Source organism: Tachysurus fulvidraco, chromosome 20, assembly GCF_022655615.1.
Source record: "Tachysurus fulvidraco isolate hzauxx_2018 chromosome 20, HZAU_PFXX_2.0, whole genome shotgun sequence".
NCBI classification, from domain to species: Eukaryota; Metazoa; Chordata; class Actinopteri; order Siluriformes; family Bagridae; genus Tachysurus; species Tachysurus fulvidraco.
Genome location: NC_062537.1, coordinates 2,789,226 through 2,814,287, shown reverse-complemented (window position 1 = coordinate 2,814,287; position 25,062 = coordinate 2,789,226). Strand labels below are relative to the sequence as shown.

The 25,062-nt window shown below is 38.9% G+C and overlaps 1 long non-coding RNA gene across 3 annotated transcripts in view; it reads right to left on the bottom strand.

Annotated features, from left to right (window-relative positions):
- LOC113650360 overlaps positions 1 to 25,062 on the bottom strand; it is a 53,851-nt gene that overhangs the window by 8,753 nt on the left and 20,036 nt on the right. For all 3 annotated transcript variants that reach the window (XR_003442386.2, XR_007138866.1, XR_007138867.1), the window contains one exon: positions 9,979 to 10,027. This is a non-coding gene — a long non-coding RNA (uncharacterized LOC113650360). The remainder of the gene's footprint in view (positions 1 to 9,978; positions 10,028 to 25,062) is intronic.

Genomic DNA, 25,062 nt, shown 5'->3' with positions numbered 1-25,062 from the left:
ATATATACACAAAAGAAAAAGGAAAAATAAATAAATAAAATTTAATAAAAAGTCAATATGGAGCAAAGTGATGTAAAGGGAAATGCGATCTAAAAGTATCCTTAATCATTCATATAACTGCATATAATATAAAAAAAAATATCATAAAGATTATTAAAAGCGACTTTTGGCTACACGAATGGCTCGAACGTTTAGTACGAGGTTCAGAAATAAAGTGGTCTGCCTCTGGGAAGCATAACTTTTCCTCACACGCGGCGCAATGCCACGTGACAAAACCACTGCAGTTCATCAAACAACACTTAGGAGAAAAAAAAAGCTCAATAAAATCCTTCGGTCAAAGCAGCCATCAGTGTCTTTTTTCGGTGGGTGGGGGTGATGGGGTGATGGTGGTGGAGCAAAGCCCAGTCAGTCGTGGAGTCTGAATCAATTCTCAGAGGAGCAGACACATTTGATGAGATGGGATGATGGTTGATTTATCTGTCTGGGAGCGCTTCAGGACGGCCCCGTCTTAATCTCGCAACCTGTGACCTTCTCTCGCTGCTCCCTGCAGTGTGGATGGGGGTCGTGACCCTTACGCTGACAGCCGGTCATTGATTATGTGCTTAATGCAAACGCCGCCTATGTTGGCCGCACTGCAATGCAGAGCCTGGCGCTCACACACACACACACACACACACACACACACACACACACTCACACACACATGCGCATGCACGGAATGGTCTTATGGGGGGCTGCATTTCAACCTAAAGCTGATCTTAGAGGCGACTTCGCCGATATGAGAGCACACCATGCTGGCTCGAGCCTCAGGATGAAGAAAAGTGGTAGAGTATGTGTGTGTGTGTGTGTGTGTGTGTGTGTGTGTGTGTGGTGTGCACCAGTGAGGGCTAGTGAAATCAGCAGGGAAACCTTGACGGAGTGATGATCAATCAACTCTATTACCGCTGTGGCAGTGTCTGGGCCTGTGGCCAAGCTTATGCACCCACGGTCCGTCAGCAGAGGGCCGCCGTCACACACACAATCCAGACAATAAAGCGGGTCCTCATACACACGAACGCACAACACGAACGCACACACACATTAGAGGCGACGGTTTACCCAGGCGCAAACACATAAACACACACACGAGTGAGACGGAGACCCGTAGACTCAAGGTGCTCAGCTCACCGCCATTTTGTTGAGAAAAGCACGTTGTTGACGCAGCGAGACTCAACACACATTTCTGCACCGCGTTAGGTTTATGACACAAGGTTGCTACTATAAAGCTTTAAGGTGAAAAAAAAAAAACAACGCTAATTTCCAACACTCTCTGTAGTGAGGATCTCCAGACGATTCATTCAATGAAACGTTCAAAACGTATCAAGATTTGAACCTATAAAGAGCTAAGACCTAAGAGCAGGGGTCACAATATTTCAGGTCATTCTCGGGCATCGTCGGATATCGATCAGGAATTGTACTCCATCAGCCGACTCAACAGCAATATCTATTATTTTTAGCTTCTTCTTTCTCACTTTTTTTCTCATGCTCTTTCTTCTTAATTAAAATTTTAATGGCTTTGACTTTTACCTGCAACTGTTTAGCAGATCTGACTGTTGTGCGCCGTGTCCTTAATTACGCACGGGGATGAGTCAACAAGTCATGAAGATCTTATTGTTTCTGCATTGTTTATTATATAAACGCGTCACAAATGTGAATCATTTACACGATCCCCGTCTCTTCTTATAAGCAGATCGTTGCGCTTATTTGTAGAAAGATTAAAACGGTCAATTTCAACAACTGTAGATGGAGATTGAAGATGATTACATGGTTTATATGTATGTAAGTGATACATGGCTTATTTGGTGAAGTAAGTAAAATAAGTGTCTGTTTAACTAGTGACTGACAAACACGAGACTCGTTTTTCATCTAAGCAAAGTGTAAAATATACAACTGGATATAAACAGACGCGAGAGCTGGAAAAGACAAAACAACAAAGGAAACGTTACAAGCTTTCTGACGCAAAAAAGTCTGTGACGTCAAACCGAACATGAGGGGAAACAAAATCTGGAGAGGTCTGTGTTCTAGAGGCATCAACATGATGTTTGTTTAATATAATAACTTATAATAATCTTTTTTTATTTAAAAAATAAAAGAAAATTGCAAGTGAATGCACGAATGTATACACACGAGAGAGTAAAGACATGGAGTATGGAGGGGGATGTGGTAGTCGCTCGCTCACGTACACACGCACACACACACAGAAAAGCATTAATGACCATTGTGTCTGGTCCCTGTAGAGGACGGTCCAGTCTGCAGCCGCTGATCAATCCCATTGATTTGTCCCAGAAGGTCAAAAGTCACGGGTACATTGATGGGAGAAAGTGCTTTACGCAGCAAGGCCGTTCCTGACTCCAGACAGATCGATGATGCTTCAGTCATGTACGTTATATGTGTATTTATTTATCCTATTTCTAATTGGATTTGGTATTTTTATTACTCTGTCTGTCTCTGCATGAAAAGCAGCGCGGCGTATCGAGCACCTCGGGCAAAGGAACCTGGCTCACACGTTCACTCGCTGCGGTCTTTTTCCAGCAAAAGTGATGCTCAGGTCAGGTTCAGTGATGTTCTGGGCTTGGAAGGGTGAAGGGCAGGAGGCTAAGTGCTCAATTACACACACACACACACACACACACACACACACACACACACACACACACACACACGCACACACACACACACACACACACACACGCAGACAGACACACAAACTAACAATCAATTACATATGAGAATGTGCAGCTGAGGCAGTTCACCTACAAAAAAAATCCATGCGCGTATCGAGGTACGTTAAAACACGCTGATGTACATGGAGAAAGTGAGGATTATCAATAAAGATTTAAAACTCTCTATGTTCTGCCATGTTTTATTTACAGAGAATGGATTTCCTGTAGTTATGTGACACAAAAGCAATCGATTCCTGACGCTTTTCTCAAGGAACGTTTGTAGAAATGTAACAGACGTGATGCTTTTCGGTGTCCATGTCTCCGAGCATACTGTACTTCCTTTGTTTTTCTTATTTTGATTAAAGGTCATTAACAGTATTGAGGAAAAGGAATACATAAAGAGAATTTACAACAGGAAACCGATACAAACCAAATGCGATAAACGGTCTGGGAACCTTTTAAAATGAAGACGGATCAACATCTGCAATTAGATTCGTAATAAATAAATAAAAATTGAATTGTAGTTAGAAAAGTTTTTTTTTTCTTTTCATTTAAGCCAAATATTTTAATTGGGGTTTTTTTTCATCACCTAAGAGAGGGAAAATCTAAAGAAGGATTTTTCACAGTTTAAATGAGCTCAAAGTTTTATTATTATAAAGTTTGAGTATCAAAGTTTTAGATTATAAAGGTGTCCCCATGGCTACAACAGCACAGAAAAGTGACGGATCATCACCATACTGATGATATAACGTCGTACTGCAGAGTTCTAGTTGCAGTTATCATATATATATATAAAACGAGTCATGAGAGAAAAAAAGCTTATCTTCGTTTGTTAAGAACTAATAGGAAACGTTCTGTTGGTTTGTAGAATTTGATAACATTACATCCAACCAGGTTTCAATCCAAAGCCTTAACATGAATGTGAACTCAATAAATAATTTGTTGCAAAAAGAAAAGGTTTGTTTTTTTCCCTCAAATCGATTAAGACCTATTTTTTTACGCTATTAAATCCCCATTAATATCCGATGCCATTTGTTTACACTTGAGAGGTGCGGACTCGCAGAGACTGATGGTGGAGTGAAACAAAAGTGTCTTCTTTCCTGCCCTATCTAATCCTGTAATTTATTTGTTCAGCTATCACATAAATCGAAGCCCAGCTGTAACCAATGAGTTGTAGCTCGGCCGATCGCGCCAGCTGGATCTGATTCTGCTGAGGCGGCGGGATTTTTCTGACACGCTTCGCTCTGCTACATCTGGAGGAACCATTGGGGTTCAGGGGGTGAGGACAAAAACTGTCTCTTAAAACAAACTCCTGTGAGTTTTTGTGTCTCAGCAACTGTCTAGTTTTTAAGAGTCAGTGTCGAATTTGGAAAGTAAAAAGCTTATTCTTTAGTGCTGGGGGAAAAAAAAAAGTTAAGACAAGTGTCTAGTGGTTTGTCAGTGTTTCCACAGCGAAAATCTCCCTAGGAAAAAAACAAAATGAAAACTTTCCTAACTTCAGATTTGAGGTGGGATAAAGATCGGGGACGACAGACGGAACAGCTGAGCCGAGTCCGAAAAAGAGGAGTTGGACATAAAGCCAGGGATTCGGGATTTCTTCTGTCATGCAGCACATCCCCAGTCTGGTCCGTGTTACGATTTAAAAAAATGGAAAGAATCCCCACAAGACAACATGTACGTTCGCTGGAGAAAAGACACCTAAAAAAAAAAAACCCTTTGTTGTCATTTGAAAAAAAGATGTAGAACAACTTATTTTTCAAGCTGAGAAAAAGTAAAGAATAAAGAACTGCAACAACTTGACATGCCTTTTAAAAGTTTTTTAAAGTCGGAAAGGTTCGTTTTATTTCAGTGCAGTGAGGGAGAGATTGCAAAAGTATCCTGACAACACTTGGAAAAAAACATCTTAAAAGAGACGTCTCCACGTGTTATGTAACACAAAGTTTTGCAGAATTTTTTTTCTATCAATGGTACAACATATATATAAATAAAGGAAAAGGTTCACAAACAAAATGAGAAAATAAAACAATTTTTTCCCCACTGTCCAGTAAATTTTTTTGTCCACTGTCCATTAAAGTAACAACACTGGACATCATCGAATGCCCTGCTGTACCTATATAAAACAAAACATGTTTTGTTCGCATTTCTACATGTTTGTTGTGAACTCATTTTTGACACAGTGTCAGTAAGACGAGGAGCGTATTGAATCGTATCCATGTTCATGAATCAAATCTACATTAATACCACAAGTCATTTTGTTTGTGCTTTAATTAAAAGCTGTTCGCTCCAATTTTACCCTACTGCCTCTTTAGAAACACAGTAATATAAAGATACGATAAAAAAAACAAGCTAAGTGAATCAGGAGCTGGAAAAAACACAACAACTGTGGATGTAAATCTCCTAAGGCTTTTTACTGAGATAGTTCCAGGAGAAACCTAGTCACTGAGCTGCTGGGAATCGCAGCAATTTAAAAAAACACACACACACACACACACACACACACACACACACACACACACACACACACACACACACACACACACACACACACACACACACACACAATGCATGAGTGTTTATATAATAGAGCTACACATAAATTCCACATCAGTTTCACCGATCTCTCCTCAGATTCAATTCATATTCATAATTGCGTTTCTGCCGCCCAAGTTTCCAAGTCAAAACGCTCATTTGCAATGTTTCACTGTATTGATGAATGATTCTCGGTTACTCACATTCCTAAATCAATTTAGCTGACATGGACAGGTCTGTGAAACCACACAGCAGATTTTTAGAACTTCCTCCATATTTTCTCTCCTCTCTGGTCCAATCGAATGTGCTTCACAAGCAGTGGCATGCAGCCAAAGCAACCCAGTGTCCTCATTCTGCAGAGACAGCGCCCGTGTCATGCTGAGCCGGAGAGGGAGGAACAAAGGTTCGGGACGAGTCATTCTGTACGACTGAGCGCACGGTATAGCAGATATACCATGTATTTCCTGCGAGTGATGCGAGGCCGTATATCAAAGACGCGATACACTGCAGAGACCGTAACACCAAGACCTTTCCCATATGGTACAGTTCCAGCGTTATGTTTCGTGCGTCCTGTCTAGGTCTGGATTCTGTCTGTAAATCACTCGTTAGGAGCGTTGGGTAAAATGTCAAGGCCTGGTGGGATTGAGGAAGCCTTCACTGAAGCTAAGCAAACACACGAGACAGTGAAGGATGAAAATGGTTCCCTCATGTACACGGGACTGGTGTGTGCTGATTTACAAACGTGCTGATTTTATCGTGGTTTGTCATATTATTATTAATAATGATGTGTGGTGAATGGACAAATATGAATGCAATGGGGGCTTTAAATTTGCATAAAATAAAGAATTTGAGAGAAAGTTGTCCATCAGAACTTTCATTAGTGTCACCTTGTCATGATGGCTGAAAAAAAAAATCGAACACACAGATATCGTGTGTGTGTCTTGCAGTTATGACAATGAGGAACACACACGTTCAAGATACACACACATACACACATCCATGCCTCCTAAATTTTAAAGTGTCTCAATTCTGTGATGTTAAATAGCACGAATGTTAAACACAAGAGAGGTTGATGCTCCAGTCCTTTGCTACAAAACCAAGAAAAAACACTAGACATTTTGAGAAACGTAATGGGTAGTGAGGCGAAGTGAAGTAATAAACCTTATCCTTGTTTGTTATACTGTTAGTGTGATATGGGTGTTTCGGCAAGAAGAAGCCTGAACAGAAATTAAACAAGGGCTGTAGATTAGTGAGGGTAACAGGAATCAGCTTTTTTGACTCAGATTCTTTGATTCACAATTCAGTTCAACATATACACTCATTTTATTAGGACTACCTGTATACCTGCATACTAGTGCAATTAAGCAATCAGCTGATCACACACGATGCAGGAAATTTGCTCCTACAGCCCCTCAGATTCCTGTTCTTGGTTGACACAGACATGGAACCTGACGTACGTATTTGAGATTATTTGACAGACTTCTTGCCAGCTCAAGTCAGTCTGGTCAATCTCTTTGAGTTCATCAAGATGTTTCTGGTTTGCTGGATGTTTTGTTTTTTGTGTTTTGTGTGCCATTCTGTGTAAAGTCCAGACACTGTTGTTCGTTAAAAGTTTCTAAAATACAACACGGCCATGATAAAAGTCACAACTGATCATGTCATTTTTCCATTCTGATGTTTGACGCGAACATTAGCTGAAGCCCTTGAGCTGTACGAACGAGCAGGTGTACAGGTGTAGTAGCCGTATATTTGTCCAGTAATTGGGAATTTAATATTCAATACATATCAAGGAATTGTTTAGGACAACGTTGAGGTTTCTCACTATAAGTGGGCATATGGGTTTCTCGCAAATGTCCGATTTCTAATATAGGCCATGTCCACACTAATACGTTTTCGCTTGAAAACGTATATTTTTCTCTCCTGTTTTGGCCTTTCGTCCACACTGAGACGGCGTTTTAAGTCAACGAAAACGTAGCTGCTGGAAGACGCTCTCCAAAGCAGCTAAATTTGAAAACGCAGTCTTCGCGTCTTAGCGTGGACTGTGAAGACAGAGGCTTTTGAATACTATGACGCGTTTTTAGTCATGTGACGCAGTCGAAAGCAGGTCGAAGCTTTACTCATGTGCAGTAGAGAGATGTAAGTGTTTTCATACATTTCAGTGTGGATGAGCAACTTTTAGAAAACGATGATGTGAGCGTTTTTAAACGTAAACTCCGTTTTCAAATATATCCGGATTAGTGTGGACATGACCATAGACTCATCATGTTTCAGGTACATGTGTGAGATCGTGTGGTAAATCTAGGTGAGTATAAATGAATAGCAGTGCAAACTTGTATGCAAATGTTATGCCTGAGTACAAAAAGCTGCAGACTTGATGCTGTTCTTGGAAACAAAATTAATCAAGAATGAGATTTTTATCCTATACTTGTGTAGCGCGCGGTCACTGACAGGTAGCACAAAATCTACAGTCAGAGAGAGAAAGAAATCAGCCCCAGATGACACATATATCAAAACATTAGACGACAGTCTGACATAAAGAAGAAGAACCTACACATATCAATGCAGCAGTCTTTTTGTTTATGATATCAATTATAAAACAGGCTGAATATCACAGATATTACGCTGAATAACCAGAGAACGACGCTGACCTTCGGTGTCTGATGCGAAAGTACATTTTTGATTTGATTCCTCTCACGGCTTTTGAAAAATAAATTTACATAACTTCAAACTAAGTGCAGGAAAAGCATAAATGAAGACATAATACTACCTTTTTTTATCATCAGTAATATCTTATTAGTCCTTCAAGACTGATGTACACAAAGAGTATGATAAGTAAATCACACCGTGATGGATTTTCTCCTGCTGCGGTTCAGCCTGCGTGTTTATATTATAGGTGCACTATAATATTACAGCCTGTGTGTGTTGTGTAATGTACATATACACAGCAGTGGATTAAATCTCCAACAAAAAAAAAAATATAACCCTTCCAAATACCACTAATTGAGATAGTGAGCTCTCCTTTGAGAAGGGGAAAAGTTAATTAACCAGCCGCGTTAAAGGAAACCGTAATGCGAATTCCTCTGTCACTTTGCATTAAGCGGTTAAGAGGGTTGTGTGTTCGCAAACTTTCTTCCCGCATGTTTTAGAGTGTAAGCTACAAAACCGTATTCGCCTCTAATGACTTATTTAACATTTTTATTCATGAATTATTTCAAGGAATGTGGTGAACACTTACTGAGGCCACGCGATGGCAAACGACCATTTAGTATTGTTAATTAAACATTGTCATTATTGTAAAACCTGCTGTTGGGTTCATTTATCTGGCTCAGTGAAGTCGCTTGTCTTTATGTGATTTTAGTTGTGTAACAAAACTGCATTAAATACAAACTGCTCTAATCGTTCAAGGCCACCGGTTTCCACCAAAGTTTTGCCAGGCTTACTCATGAGCTACAGTACGTTATGAATCTCTCCACATCATGCAAGCGATTTCTAACAAGAAAGACAAATTGTATGAGCGTAAGTAATACTACCGCCCACTTTTTCCTAATCTTTTATACCATTTATACTTATACCAAAAATAAATAAATAATAATAATATTAAAACAAAAAAAAACAAACAAACAAACAAAAAAAACGGATTAAACTATGACTCCAGACAGGGCGTTATACCACAGCAACAATTCAAATGTTTAAATTAGTAAGGAATAACATGTCGTACTTTTTAACAATTATATTATATTTAATATTTAACAACAGTTATATTTAATTACCGGTCGTATCAGGCATTACTTCCTGCTCTAAATGACAGTTTAGCGGTTATAGAGTCATTACCGTCACTACCTTTGTTCTATCCTGCAGACATTCTAACGTCACAACCTAGTGTCAGAATACAAAGCTCCGGAACTGGAGACTCCTTCCGTAAATGTTAAATAAGCATCTCCTAACAGAAAGGAAATGAAAATATTTCTTTACGACAAAGTTCCTTGATTAAGTGATGTTTACATCAGGAAGAAGACTCTCCGGACGACATGAGTGTACTCCAAGGAAAGCTAGAAGGTTGTACAGTTAACTCCCATGGTGTAATTCTAAACCATACAACCTACTACCTCAACCTGGATGCACACGGTTTCTTCTTGTCTCCATTGACTGGTGCTTTAGATTTGGAGCTTGAAATGGAAAAAAAAAACTCACAGAAACTAACATATGTAGCACAACACTTGTTATTAAAAAGATTTACCAAAAAAGTTTTATGATGATTAAGGAGATGACGTGTACTGTTCCACTGAGCTTTGCTCATGAAAGGTATTAAATTTAAAAGAAAAAATATCCCCAACACTACGAAACATAAATAATCCACTGCTATAAAACTGGGCAGACAAAGACGGATTGCACCACGGTGACAGAGACCCACAGAAGCGAGCTTGGGTTACCAGATTTGCCACAAGATCGGATCTACGGGTTTATGACACGTGGTTCATCCTCAAAATAGTAACAAGAAACGTGTTTGTCACAAATTGCCAAAGCAAACCAAGAAAGAAGAAGAAATGTAATGCTTTTGAAAGAGAAGAAGACACACTACAAAAAAAAAAAAAAAAAAAAGGTGAACTAAATAGTTGCACGTCATCAGGCTCGTCTTTTCTTTCGAGTGTGTGCAGAGTGATTACGCCGCAGTCTGATCTCGTGATGATCTCATTCTTGATATCTGTAGTGACGCACTCGGTATAAGAGATTAAGTTGGAAGGCTTACCTGACGTAGCACAACTCCGGACACGTATCCTATGCTGATGCTCATTGTACTGAAAGAAAAAAAAAACACAAACAAAAGATTGCTTTCAGGCATCAGTGAAAACATCAGACACATCAGACAAAACAATGTAATAGAGTGGAGATGCTGGCTGTAACATTGTAATTACATAGTTATAACTACCATATTACAATAAAGAACTTAAATGAATAAAGCGATGCAGGATACAATCCCATGTGCAGTTCCACTGATTATTAATTTCTCGACTATTAATCCAGTTTTGTCCAAGTCAATCACCAAAGTTCAGCAGCAATCTGCTCTGACAGTGCGTACCATGCTTCAACATGGCAACACTGCACACACAGAGGTTTTGCCAGAGAGCAAAGAATCTGCCGGGGCAGGAAACCTGCCAAACTGTATTGCCATGAAAACAGCTAATGTTCAGTCGCTCTGACCGGAGAGAGAGACGCTCACGTGGAATCGAGACGACTGGTGCCAGGGATTTTTAACAATGCGAAAGTCTGTGCCAGCTTACCAAAACTTCACCTATTCATCTGGACTTTAACACGTTTCGTTTTTTTTGTTTTTTGTTTTATATTTTGAAGCGTCCGCCTCCTCTAACAGGCTTTCTTCCCATTTTTGCAAGAATTGGTAAGAACAGAAAAAATTAAATAAATACGAGTGCTGCGCCAAATCTAAACCAGCCTGGGATAGTATCCGGAGATCTTGGCAAATTCAGGTATAGGTCTGCACTGTGCAGCGCCATCCGCCATTTTCTCAGGCATCGAAAGGCAGAAAAAAAAGGGAAAGAATTCTCTCTGCTTTCCAAGTTTCCTCTCTCTCTCTTTTTCCCTCTATCACTCTCTGTCTCTGTCCTGGCACCATAACAAAACCTCAGCCAAAAGGTCAAACAGTTCTCCGGTTCGGGATCGGAAAAGCATTCCACTGAATCATTCGGCTGACAGTGTGAAGACATCTTTTGTCTAAATCAAAACCCTTAGCCCTGCCTACCCCGAAAATTCGGCAACCACCGGGGGAGAAACATAGGGGAGGGAGCGGGTAGGAGTGGTGTTGGGAGTCATGGCAACATCCACCTGGCATGCTGCCCGTCATCAGTGCACGGAGTGTGAGCGCCAGCTTGCGTGACGGAGAACAGGAATGCTCTGCTCTGTCCAAAGTCGGTCTGATATTTTCATGGCCAGCGGTTCAGTTTCATGCCCAAGTGCCAGAACTCAAGTCTTGTAAATGAGATGGTATACTGGCTCAAAGCTGCACAAATGTCTTACAAACTTGTCTAAGAAAAAAAAAAATCATGAACTTCATTTAATGGGACTCCTATAAACTGCGTGAAATCTCGCTACCTAAGTAGCTGTTGCTTTTTGCTGGCCAGACCGCTACAAACACAAAGACACACATACACAAACACTAGAAACTCGGGGCGTGTAAATCCTCTGCTCTGTTTGCAGACGGCAGGTGAGACCCCAGAATGCGTCCTGAATCTTAACTTGTCCCCAGAAAGCATGAGCAGGATTACTACCTTTTCCCCAAGCGACTGCATGCTGCAAAAGCAACATATTTCCAAGCCTCATTAAAACAATTCCAGTCTTCAAAACTGAAATACATTCAACTGGAAAATGCACCACAAAACTTAATACTTCATTCTCTCAAAGCTTACAATTGTGCTCCTGATAACTTGCTTCCAAGTGAGGACAGAAATCTAATTGAGTTATTGGCTAATTAACAGCTGATTAACCAAATGCTGATGTGAGATTAATATAAAAAAGAATCTTAATGAATTTTTGCAGTTAATTCAACAACATCGATTCACTGTCACATTATATAGACCAGGCGTGTCAGATTACAATACTATACGATCACTGAAGAGCTTCAACTAATTTCACGTCGCTGATTCAACACTTCAGCAGGTTGCCTAAATAAAGATCTACTTTTGGTGTGTTTAGAGAATGAAAACAAATCTTTATCTCTGGAGCAGGAGAGGAAAAAAAAGGGAATATAGGTCAGTAAATACAACACACGACTAATATTTCTTGTCCTGTATTCGTTAGACTTAGCAGACAAAGTGTCCTGGGATTTATTTTTAGTTTTAACGAATCCTAATAAATGCAGCTAACACGAGTGACGTCGATGACTGGTTTAGATAAGAACCATGAATATGAGGCAGAATCCCATTCGAATCTCAAACAGATTACAAAGTCTTTGTGGAATAGTTCTACTGCAAAAGATTCTACAGATTTTTTTCTCTCCCTGTGCCCCACTTAGGCTTTGGATTCCATTCAATAACCTTAAATCACCTCGGTTTTGAACTCGGTACCCTCCTCTACTGGCAATAAATAAGTCTAATGGTTCGCTTGAGAGTTTCTGATTCTGACCTAACACACCCAGCCTTTTTATTTCCCCTAACTGACAGATGAGCATCTGAGAGATCTCTCCAGAAACATTTTCTGGACTATTTTGTGGGACGAACGGGAACGAATCAGCGGCAACGCTTTCAGACCAACATTCCACAGAGAGATGTGTGCCAAGCCTAGGCCCTGTGGAATCCAGCCCGCAAAACTCGATATGTGGATTCAATTACCCTGAGCCCGTCTGCTTTGTGCCTGCGTCGGCAGATAGCATCGGAGCGGACACTCTTCTGCCTGCTCCTACTGCCCCTAGACCAGCACGAGGGATTATAGGAATTCACTTTCTTTAAGGAGAAATATCTCAAATATGGGTGAACAAGGACAAAGAGCATTTTGTTTATCTCCATCAACTCGTGACAGCAAAGATAACTGGTATAAGACATGTATCTGTTTGCATAAAAAAATGTGTTCTAAATTGACAAATGCATTTTTTATTATTATATCAGAGACTGGGAAGGAGCAGAAGTAGGACCAAAAGTATGTTTAACAGAATCTGTAGAAATCCTTACAAACTAAAAGGAGTTTCTTCCCCCCATAAAAAACAAACAAACAAACAAACAAAACAAACCTGTCCTAATCATTGCAAGAGTAGGCTTGTGAGAATTTCATCAATTTTATTAGATATAACCATGATGAAAAGCTAAACCAACAAAAACAACTCCTTCAACTCACAGCACCTCTCAGCAGGTCTAGATTTATTCTATTCCTCTCTTTTAAATACAAACGTGTCTTATTGGTTTAACTGCAGTTACTGAATAGTTCCCAGTTGCCAAATAATATGCTTTGAGAGTGACTAATGAAAAATAAGTCATCTCTGAGTGGCTGAAGAAGACTAGAACAAAGATAAAGTGGACAGTACATGAAATAAGCTACATGGTGAAACGTTGATCTAAAACAAAGACCAGTTGTTCAGGCTGGTATGGGTTTGGTGGCGGTGAAGAAACATGTCCGAAAGGTGCAGACATGTTAAGATAAACACTTTCAGTGTCACCTGAGATCTTGGGAAGTTTTTTCCTTCATGTATCCTGATTGGCTGTGATGCTCCACACACTAACAAGCTGAAGTCAAACGGTTCATTCCGATAATTCATCCATATGACAGGTCTCATGACTCATTCTAGGCCATCCACCAGCGAGCAGAATCTAATTTAAGTGAAAACCACTTCCACGTGTGTGTTTTCCTAACATACAGATGGTTTACAAATTAAAGGAAATATTGGTGGCTCTGGTTTGTAGGGGTATTTATTTCTTGCCTCATTAGACATCACAGCAAATCAATACAAAGATCTCCTATGACGAATCATTTCTATATAAACTTCTGTTTTTCAGTATAATTCTGCCTCAAAAAAACAAGTTCTCAGTGAATGGTTTGGTGAGGCTATGTCCTTCACAATCATATGATCTCAATCCAATTGAACACGTTACACAGCACTCTATAATACCATCTGTCTGTCTGTCTGTCTGTCTGTCTGTCTGTCTGTCTGTCTGTCTATCTATCTATCTATCTATCTATCTATCTATCTATCTGTCTATCTATCTATCTATCTATCTATCTATCTATCTATCTATCTATCTATCTATCTATCTATCTATCTATCTATCTATCTATCTATCTATCTATCTATCTATCTATCTATCTATCTATCTATCTATCTATCTATCTATCTATCTGAGGAACAGATAGATAGATAGATACAGGTCCAGACTATTGGCCAAGGGGGCACTGAGGCTGTTCTGATGACTAGTGGCGGTTTGACACCTTTCTAAATCACCTTTCTTGTATTTTTCCTTTAACTCTAACAGCATGGTGTGTCCACGGAGCAAAGTTTAAAAAAAAAAAAAAAAACAGCTGCTAAAGTTTTTTTTAACTTAGATTTTGATTAATAGTGATTAATATTAAAAGGCTAAAAAATGTGGAAAATCTAAACATCTCCAGGCCATCTGATATGCATATTTATTGTGTTCATAAACATACATAAATTATGCATTATGTGCATCCTCCGCTTCAAATGTTCCATTGACCAAAATTAGTCCTTTGAGTACTGAGGAAAAAAAAGACGAATAGTAACCATAAGTGTACCTCTTTCTCCTTAATCTATAATACACACTGCCAAATGGTTCACCCGCATCTTTGTTCGTGTCCTCCCCCAGCGTCAACACCCCTCAATAAATAAATAAATAAAATCCAGAAAATCAGGCAGCTCGGGGTCAAAGTTCAACAAGGACCAAATAAAAAACAACAACAAATAAAGTATTAAAAAAAAAGGTTTTCCCACAGGACAGGATAAACCATTACAAACCAGACAGGGGGGAATATCAGACAGACGCCCCTGTAATGCGTAATGCGGTGCCACCATCGGGACGAACCAAGTGCGCAATGCGCAGGGGGTGGCAGAGGCAGAGAAAAATACAGTCGATCGATACTCTTCACATTTACTTAACTGTGGTTATTTATTGATATAATCCGACAATGTCAACAGATATGATGAGCTATCGAATACAATTTTAAACTGCTTTATTGCTTGCATGCACAAAAAAAGCAGGAATGGAGCCTACATTTTACTGCAGTCAACTACGCACATCCAGAGTCTCTGAGCTGGATCACTCCTGGTGAAAACGAAATGTCAAACATTATTTTTACATGCCTTGTTAATCTTCATTGAAAGCCTGCACGACCAGATATAAGCTCTTGAGGAACGTTATATCCGCATCTTATTCTAGAGGGCTCATGAGGGAGGAAGTGTTATTTTTGTCTCAAAGCCAAAAAGATTTGCAGTGGGGAGCTTCATCACTGCTAATTTAATATCGCCCCGAGCAAGGTAAGAGCAACGCGCAGGTTAAAGAAGTAGAGTTTTTGCATTGTGATGGTTATTCAGGTTGTGTGCACACGCAAACAATCTTTCTGCAAGCCCTGAACGTGAGAACATGATCTGATTCAGTCGCTCTAACAAAACGGAGGGGAAAAAAAAAAGGAAAGAGTTGCTGGTGGAGTTGCTAAAATATGTATTTCATACTATGCTTCTTCTTAGCTGAAAATAAACCGCAGCAAGTTGCACATGCGGCTCTTTGAATGTAATTTAGTAAAAAGCTTCCAGCTCCATAATTTTCTGGGTTAAAGCTCTGTGGGGAGAGAAGAAAGAAAGGTGGAGGGCAAGGTACGTCTTTGAAAAAGAGATCTTCGGTTTCCCGGTGGAAAGAGTGGAAAGCCTTCTACCTTTTCCTTAAATGCTTGCAGAGGTTTGCCAGGCAACGAGCCAAGAAAATGACTTTGTTTGACCCGACTGCCAATCAATTCGGGTAGCGCGGGCCCAGACTAAACAGGCAGTTTTTCAGCAAGCCTCATTGGCTGCAGCTGCCTCCTGTGGGCGGGGACGAGCACAGAAACCGGGCTGTTGACAAGGGAAAAGGGAAGGAGAGAGCTGGTGCACAGCTCATATTGAAAACACATGGCCAATAGGAGCGCAGGTGATTAGCTGACCAAATTACTCCATTAAATGCATCGTTAAAACAACAGTCAACGTCATAAGTTAATCGGATGCCGGTGGAGGAAAGAACCGCCACTCCACCGCATTCCTGTCACTTCCGCACAAAGAAAATCTTCACTTCACTGTGTGTTGCTAGGCAGAATAATCTTCCTGGCCAAAAGTGTAGATATAAAAAAATACATAAATAACGAACCACAAGTTCTACAGCTGTGCTATATGTTTAACCCCAAAATTCCCTGTCTGGGGACAACCCGGATTAGTCAAGGCTCTATTAGTGGTGAGAAATCAGTCCATTAAAAGGGAAGTCCCTGATAACAATGTCACAGCATGAGTAGTGCTAATTTAATTAATGCCGGCTTTGAGGAAGGAAAGCATCTCTTTGAGGGGCTCAACCAACCCAAGGTCTCTCTTAAGCCCTGTTCAATAGAACAAGACATGACTTTGAGTCTTTTTTTTTTTTTGAGTTAGTAATAAAAAACACATTCAATTAAAACGGGAGGCTTAATCAGTTTGTGAACAGGATGCATTGATTACCTGGAACAAATACTGCTCAAGTGGAGCGACTTGTTCTCTTAACAGTTGAAAGCCAATCGATGCATTATGAATTTCAAGCGTCTGACTTTGGTGAAAGTAAATATAGACTCTTCTATGTGACTTTATAAACACTCTAGAAATCAATAAAAATGGCATCCACCATGGACTGAAAGTGAATCGCCGTAATCGAACTGGACAGTTTAAATAAATCTGAATGATGGAGAGTTTTTAATTACTTTATTCGGGGTGTCGTAATGCAAATTTTGTGCATAAGGCATTGGGCTATCTAAGAAGTAACATACACAGATAGTACTACACAAATAAAAGTTGCCATGCAATTAAGTAATGATTGTACAAAAACAATTAAGAATGCTTCTTTAATCTAAATTCACTCAAATCTGGGTTTGGTTATGCAGAAAGATTTCTATGGTTGTTAAAAACCTGTCATTTTATGCATTTCCAAGACGAATATGATATTGTGAGAAATAATCGTGTGTTCCGTAGAAATCCACAGAATAACAGCATTGTCATTACAATCACCTTACAAAACACAGCTCTAATTAAGTAAAGGCATTCAGCAAATACGATTCATGGACTACTGAAGATACTGAGACCCAAGTTTCTATCTAGACCCTAAGCAGCTTTTGTTTGTTCACCTCAATCCCAGGTAAGGCGAATGAAATTTGCTTTTAAATGTAAACTCTATAAAATTACGAGCTTCATAAATACCAGGTCATATAAACATACACCCCTACACTATTTATGCTATTTACATTTACTTCATGGCCTGCCTCTTTCTACTGTCCATTTAAGTACCCTAATTTAAATTCCCCATGACTAAACCGCATCCCTCTACCGCTACGACGAACAGAATTAAGCATAAAAAAAAAAAAACCTTTGGCATTTCCCACCGCCTGAGATGTTGTCCACTCAGCAAAATGGTCGGAGAACCACAGCATGAATGACACACAAAGGCGTAATTATAATTCTCCTCTGTGCTATGAAGGAAATTTGCGGAACCAAAATTGCTTTGCATTTATAGAACAGGAAAACAATGAACTTCTCTCGGCCTGAGAAAGATGTAAACAGTCTAGGTAGCTATTATATTAGCAAATCTGTGTTTTATAAAGACAAAAACCCAGGTGAAAGGACACTGTTGATCATAGAGCAACAGTAAGATATGACAGCGCTGCTTGTTGAATAAAATGTACAAATAATGATTCACAATAACACTTCGCAAGCCCATCGTCGGATTTGCTCAAATTACACCCTGCATGCAGTTCTGGAAAATCATGATACACACACCACTGTGTCATAGATTTTGGATATTTGGGTAAAGTTATTATCTGAGTCACGTTCAGGAACAATGAGCAGAACCGGTCTCTAAGTGTAACCTTCTTCAGATTTCCTGCTTTTTAAAAAAAATACCACCGGCCTAAGCAGTGATACGACTGCACGGTGTGGAACTGGCGAATTGAAACTGAAAAGAAAGTTTTTACATTTTTGTTACGCTCTCAAGACCGAAATGAAAATGTTTGCTTTTCATTATTCGTCGAGCGCATATTAGGGTGTAATCTACACTTTATGTTTTTCCAGCATTTGGTGAAACGTGTTTCTGATCCAACATGTGGTTTGTTCGCCGGACCTCTGTATAGCGTAAGGAAAGTTAACAGGAACTGACTGGTTTAAAAATCGTGGCTGTATGGCGTTACCACTGGGTCCCCCTGCTGTGTTACATGTTCTCAGTCTCTTTTGTTTGGTGTTAACCCATTAAATCCCACATAAGAGGCCATTGAGACAAGTGTCACGTACCCTGGGGGGCCACTTTGTTTGGAACAAAGAACTTAAATGGGTTACACACCACTGCAACTGATCCTCCCTGGTTGTTTCCTTTGGGTCTGTATTATTCTTAAAGCATGCTCATAAACAAAACATTAAAGGTGAAGTATGTAATGTCAAGTGACTAGCATCGGTCGTGCTGCCTTGGAACTTTCCAAAACTTTTCAGTGTGTTACAATTTACAACACAAATCCAAACAATATTTATAAGAGGATATTTTTTCCACTTTATTTTTTTCGTGTGATTGTGTGCAAAATGTTTACATTTGTAAAACCATTAAGGAAATCTCATCTAGTGCAACTCCAAAAGATAAACGTTATCGACCATGTTTTTAGAACTGAACTACATCTGGGAAGGCTGGAGTATTGTTACACACAATCAGACAGCTGCATGGCATTTGTCTCTACATGTTATGAACATGCTTTGGAAAACTTATCATTTCCTGCCAAAAGGTATCTTGACTCATTGACTCAACCTCTCGATAATCCAGCAGCAGACACGGAATTTTATCTGTGACAACTGTCAGATGACATTAAACATCAACAGTTGGCAGACACTAGTTATTATGGGAACGACTCTACAAGGTAAACTCGACACTGGTGTAATTACTGCACTTCTGTCCTCGGTGATGAATGATGCCTGGCCTTGAGACCAATGGCAAATTACCATTTTAAAAATAGTCCGTGACGTGAACAGGTCAGCAAAGCCATGACTCCGACAGTCTCTGTGTATATTTATATAGGAACGGACAAGCAGAGGGCTAATGAGGCCCAGTAACCCAATTAGTACCTTGTCCTTATCCTGCTCTAAACTAGACCTAGATCTCTAGCGACTGTAGACGATCCCGAAGGTGGTGCAGAGCTCAACCCCCCCACCTCCCTAACACACGGTTTTCTAAACAGGGACCGTCAGCTAACTGCCTTGCTCCGGGCTAACAAGACTAGACCTATGATAAAAAACACTTTTTTTTTTAAATAAAAAGAATTCTATATTTGCATGAAACGCTAAAACTACTGAATTAATTTTAGTAAACAAATCCAGTGGTTAAAGCACTGGTTTACATTTCATAGCCATATCATTGTGGGCTTCCAAGCACAACTCTGGGAAGCTTTGCTGGACGTTCCTGAAATATATCAAATTCACACAGCGAGTCAAGCACTATATCATTAAACAGCATTGTATGGGCAGGCTAATGTTTGTGTTTGATCTTGTGGCCCCATTGGAGTGCTCTTGACTCTAACCAGTGGCACTCTTAAACTGAGATCAGACGAACGCCTCTGCTTTTCAGATAGTTTATGAAACATGAGGGACTCTGACAGATTGCACAAAGACAAGTTTCCTCTTGTGGTTCTGCTAACAAAGTCCTCTCTGTCTTCACCTTTAATCCCTTTTGGCACAAATTCCTGATCTCTTGCCAGGTTCGTCTTTTCAAATAAGGAAAATAATTATATATATATATATATATATATATATATATATATATATATATATATATATATATATATATATATATATATATATATATTTTTTTTTAAAAAAAAGATTTGAAGAAAAAAAAGGAAGAGTGGAGCCAAAAGCACCTCGCATCAGTCTACGAGTTCCTGATTTACAGCCTTTTCGCTGGAAGACGACAAAGTCAGACGACACACGGCGAATTCAACAGATGCCTTTTTCAGCCCCATTACCCAGGACCACAACAAACACCTAATGACACTGCCACTGGGGACGTTCATGGAGGTGCGGTTATCGCTTACACTTAGCTGGATTTACTCATGTTTTTAAATATTTAAAATGTTTTGATGATTAAATATTAATCCACACTTTCCTTTTAATCTTATTTCTTTTTAGCATGGAGATGATGAACTGAGGATGAATATATCATTAGCTCATATCAGGACAAAAATATTATTAGAATGATATATAATGTGCGTCATTAATTATTTTAAAGGAACGGAAAGCTGAATAAAAACGACTCACTAGGCATATGCAGTCATTATAAAATGTTATTTAATTCATCTGAAATTAATTTACTGTAAAATCACTTGATATTGTTATGTTTTTCTGTCCCCTGGGTATTTAAGAAAAAAAAAAAAACTAACCCAGAAAAGAAATAATAAGAAAATATCCTCGAATTGCAGCTAATCCGAAAAAAAGGAAGTCTTCTTTTATTTATTTACAAGCATCCTTTCTCAAAGGGTGGTCTTGTATAATTTGTGTGTTGTACAAAATTAAAGTAATGTGTTTGTTGCTGTCCGGTTCATAGTTAATTTTCTTCTCCTTATTATTATTCTTGTTTAGTCTTCTGAAGAAAAAACAAAAACAAACAAACAAACAAAAAAAAACCACCAGATAATTTTTTTTATTCCTCTTTTTATGCCTCATAATGCAACACAATCCAATATAGTGCTGGTGCTTAAATATATGTTTGGAAAAATAATGCACAAAAAGCAACTAAGAATATATAAAATTAAAAATATATATAAAAAATACTATTTTGAAGTTGTAAAAAATAAAAACCTATTAAATGTATAAATATAGTCATATTTAGGATAATTGTGCTCTTAACATAAAGCTGAAGTGGAAACATTTCCAGTAACCAAATCTAAAATATTAAACTGTATATTCGTTCAGAAATGTCAAGGAGAAGCAAACAGGTTTTTTTTTTGAATAACAAGAAGAATATAATCATAACAAATCCCAAAAGGATTTAAACCATTGCCTTCCCTGTGCTCCTATTCTTAAGCTCCACATTTAAAAACCCACCATTCCAGCCACATGAGCTAAATGCGAGTAATGTCCTGAGATCTGCCCTGTGTTGCAGATCTTTTCCTCTTTGTGCACTGCACCGAGGTTCATTTCATCTCCATATTAATCCTGCCGCTGGTCGGCGAGCAGGTGAACTCAGCCGAAGACTTTCCCACGATCCGGGAGCAAATCCGCTGCCCTGAGCCCTTCCTAGAAGACGGCCATCTGTCCGCTCTGCATTTCACTCTGGGAGGGCGAGCGTCAGCTGCATGACCAAATTCAACGTTCCAACACTTCCCCCACAGTCACAAACCCCCTGAACCTTAAACGCACGCTGTCCACAAGAAGCCAGGCGTTAAACATGTTTGCTCTTCTTTCATTTTTTAAAGAAAGACTTAAAATATGACACCCCCCCCCAAAAGAAAAGGTGTCGCAGCAACAAACAACTGAATAAAAAGTCAAAGTAATTTCAAGGTGTTAAACCAACCAAATATCATGAGAGAATCAAGGTAATATGATTAAGAAAATAAGACACACTTTTAAGCAAACAATATAAACACCGTGCTCATTTCTAATTCATGCCAAACAACATATGCTATCCAAAATTCAGAAAGCCAGATATTCAAAAACAAACAAACAAACAAACAAACAAACAAGAAACCTCCCAAAGACGGACAAATCTCCCTCCACGGATAATATCTCCTTCTTCTAAAATGAGAAACTGGTATCACCGAGATCATGTGACACACTATACCTCTGTACCTCCTCCTTCTCTCCCCCCCCTACAAAACTGCCATGTGCTATCATTTTTGTTTTGCTCTCAAAAAGCTGCCATGCTGTTTGCGGAGTTTGTCCTGGACCGTCCTCGTCCGCTTAAAATGCGTGACATTGCCTCGGCGGGAGCATGAGAACCAGAGGCTCCTGAATAGCGAGGTCTTCATGCCCTGGCCCGTAACCATGGAAGCAGATGCCTCCTCTTACCTCCTGGTGGTCACAGGGCTGCACCCCGATTCAAAAAGCAGGTCCCGCCTCGATTTTTCTTGATCCCCTAGCGAACTTGTCTGCTCTTCAATAGGGGCAGTCATCGAGCAGGTCATTGGTCTAGACTTCGTTTGCACGGTCCAGGGAGCAGCCTTGATGTAACCCTTGCTCTCCGGCTGCAGGCGTGAGACTGCGGACTGCGGGACGTCAGAGACGCCGATTTGAAAAGGAGCCCTGTCTGATTTCGCCATTGTGCCTTTTCATTCATCGATCGAATGAATATCGAACCTTCTGTCGGTGCATGTGTGATACAGATAGCTTAGCAAGCATTTTTTTCCATCCTCCTCCTCCTCCTCCTCCTCCGGTAAGGACCAGCTAAGTGGCCTGCTCCTCTTACTATTCCCCATTTATTTAATTACATAAAGTTTGTTTAAATATAATTTTTTTTTAATTCCTTGTGAAACCTAAACAAACGTTTCATTATAAGACACAATTCTGTATTCAATTAATTTTGCTAGTCATCTCTTTGATTCAGAACTCATCTGTAAGGTACAGCTGCTCTTTACAAAAGATTTTATTACTGTTTTTAATAAGCTCTGTTTTTAAAAAATAACAAGCAGCTGAACACATCTGAGTTTATTCGACATTAATGAAAATCGTAAATCAAATCGTGACTGTTCTTTAAAAGGTTTCATTGCTCAAAATCTTGCCCAAACATCCCAATGTCCATTTTTAGAAAAAAACAAAAACAACAAGTAAATAAATAAATAAAATTATAATTTGTTTAAAACATTTTAATACAACATATAGAGTTATAATTTACAGGGTAACAATTTGATATCAGAATGTATACTATTATACTTTAGTAACGAGTGCTAAAGGGTAATAAATAACTTTATGCAAAGTGTGCGAAAGATATTAAAATGTAACTTTTGTAATATTGTTGGTTTTTCTTTAAATTGTATCGGAAATATTTTTTAGCAATACGAAACGAAAAAACAACAACCCCAAAACAAATCACTGTAAGCAAAATATGACATCATATCCACTGTGTCCTCTAGGACACTTCCTAGTTTAAATATAAAGAGGCACACACACACACACACACACACACACACACACACACACACACACACACACACACACACACACAGACTAACTTTACCATATTAAAACTATTTTACAATTGTAGATTAATCTGTACTTTTAAAGCACATAATGTTCACATAAAGTTACATTTCTGATACACTTTTAATTTTAACACGGTGATTTAACACTCTGATATTCTTCGGCATTAGCGTTACTTTATTTATTTTATTTATTTTAAAGCATTTTCCAACATTCTTAATATTCATTAAGGATGTTTTTTAATCAGTTGCTTAAACAAACCTTACTGTTCAGATGAGGTTGTTAAAATAATCATTTTAAATGAATAGTACACAAATCCTGATGGTAACATCTACGCATGCATTTAAAAACGTGTTTTGATGGAGGCGATGCCGCGCTCCGTCACCATGACACATTACCATGGAGGTCGGGAATAAGGGGGCGCGGGAGGAGGAAAAACCCCCGGCTGAAAGTGAGCAAATTCAAAGGCAAGAGAAGGAAAAGGAGCAGTGAAGTGAGAAGACAATGTTATTGTTCCCAGGAAGCAGAAAATGAGCAGAGCAATGGTCTTTAAGCTGCTCGACTTTGAAGCATAACGAAGTGAAACTGTGTTCCTAAAAGATGGGGAGGATTCCAACCCTCGTCGGCAGCGTGGCTGTGAAAAGTACAATTTTAAAATTTGATTTCTTATTCAGAATTTCAGCTGCGGTGTACATTAAAGCTTGTGTCATTACCCTGGGTTTGTAAAAGGAATTAATTGATTGCCAAATAAAGGTTTTATAACTACACCAATCTAAAAGGCTGTTGTCATGTTTACATAGACAGAAACTGTGGTCTACTTGCCAGCAATATTTATGATCCAAATAGGGTTTAATAAAAATATAAATACACATATATAAATACATAAAGCTTTGCCTAATTTTACACAACCGGATCATGTTCTTCATTTCATTTAAACGATAATATTTTAACCGTTAGATAACCGATAGATAGAGTTCTTTGCAAAAGGTTGCTTGATTTTAAAAACATAAAAGTTCTGAAAATGCCACTTTATCTTGAGGGTTAAAAAAAAAACATCAAGCACAATAAATGCTCTGTACTTCAAGAACGTTCAGATTTTCTTGCTTTGTCTATCCGTATATTTATCAATCTGAGGAGAAATTCTCAGTTATTAAAGTGGATATAAAACGCTAGATCCGTTTGACCTTTATTTTTTCTTTTTTGTTTGTTTTTCATAACGGAAAACCTAAATCCAAAGGGAAAAAATCCAGAAATAAGAGCAGCACGTATTTTAAACCCCCGTCGGAATAAAAGCGGAAAAAGTGGTCAGAGAGCATGAAAGCTCCATGTCTAAGCCGTTCCTGTGTGTCCCGCGTCACTGGCGCACTTTAGAAACACGGTGGTTGTCAGACACGGCTAAACACATTAACTCGAGTTTCCACACATCCATCACATTAGCTCCATTAGAGGAAGGATGGCATGACCGCAGAATAAATCAAAACTAGTCTAAGCTCTAAATATATTCAAGGCCGCCCGGCTACGTAGATCCAGAGAGATCAGAATGAGTTAAAAATGTAGATTGCAGGGTTTTTTTCTCATCTGAATGAGCCGCAATTAATAAATAATAAGGTTGGACAACATCCTGATATTACAAGTAGATTATTCATGACAGGATGTTAATTAGAGGAAGTCTGAATGACTGCAAGCAATTCCCAAACCCAAAATATTAGTATTTCCTAATTTTCTATCATTTTCCTTTTTCCAAGCAGATTTTTATTTTATTTTTTTCCCAAAACTGAAATGTTCTCTGTTGCTCATGGACACAAACTAGCCTAGAAATTCAAAGCAAATGAAAATCTACATTCAAATGAATAAATCAGTTTATTAAAGTTTTACTATAAGTCACAATTTTTTACTCATAGAATACAACGAGTACATACGGCCGAATGTTTCACAAACATACATCACTGAACT